The sequence below is a fragment of the Esox lucius genome, chromosome 8, assembly GCF_011004845.1.
Source record: "Esox lucius isolate fEsoLuc1 chromosome 8, fEsoLuc1.pri, whole genome shotgun sequence".
NCBI lineage: Eukaryota > Metazoa > Chordata > Actinopteri > Esociformes > Esocidae > Esox > Esox lucius.
In genome coordinates this window covers 15,554,063-15,555,000 of record NC_047576.1, presented here as the reverse complement: position 1 = coordinate 15,555,000, position 938 = coordinate 15,554,063, and the positions used below count along the sequence as shown (strand labels likewise).

The 938-nt window shown below is 38.3% G+C and overlaps 1 long non-coding RNA gene across 1 annotated transcript in view; it reads right to left on the bottom strand.

The window, feature by feature from the left end:
- The window catches only part of LOC105011690, a 131,175-nt gene extending 130,466 nt beyond the window's left edge, over positions 1 to 709 (bottom strand). The window contains exon 1 of the long non-coding RNA XR_004576075.1: positions 535 to 709. This is a non-coding gene — a long non-coding RNA (uncharacterized LOC105011690). The remainder of the gene's footprint in view (positions 1 to 534) is intronic.
- Between the last annotated feature and the right edge of the window lie 229 nt (positions 710 to 938).

Below are 938 nucleotides of genomic sequence, written 5' to 3'. Positions count from 1 at the left end.
CTCCCTCCTGTTATGACCCTAGTTCGCCCACAGACACACCCAAAAGTATGCTACAAGGAAAGCACTCTGGGCGATGCTAGCGTTGGCAATCCGAAATTTCACAGTGTGAACGTCATAGATATAAATAAAGTTCTATCTGACGTCTCAATAGCTCTGCCATCTAAACTGGGACCAGTTTCTGAAAAGTCAAGCCACTTAACACTAATCATGGTGTTATTTTGTGAAGCAGTAATTTGGTCCCGAAAAATTATGAACGAAACAAAGGAGGTGGGAAACATTATTCACGCATCAGTAATAGTGTAGACATTTATTGTAGCTCTCTTCACGACAACACAGACACAGGTTGGCTCTTTGAAACGGGCGTATTTTGCTTAGCTCTTCTGTCCTTAATGCATCCACATCACGCCGTGAGAACTATATGTGAATGGACATAGTAAGCACGTCAAATTAATTAGATACATTACCGAAGGAAATAAAAATACAGATTGCGCTTAGCGCAAATATAAATAAAGCTTCACATGTAAGATAAAATACCTCGTTGGCTGCTTGTCCTGAAAAGAGGTTCTTAAATCCTTAGAAAATCCTTGTTCTGTTCACCTTGGCCTTCAACGACAGTGTAACTCCAACTTAATTAGCAGAGCGCAGTAACATATGCTCACGCTAGATTTCCCTTGGTCCATTAACAAATTCCGCAGCAGTGGAGACCACTACAGAGCACTTTAGTTCAGAGAGAAACAAAAACACAATGGACTAACATCTTTAACCATTACATTACATTCATTTGAACCTTTACATTAAAAAACATTTCCTATGTATTTACTGTATGAGACTATGAATATGAGGTATACATTTACTATGAATTTTGCATTAATGATGCATCATAAACAGCACATATTTAACAGCACTTACACTCCCACCAAATCACTCATTAACTTAAA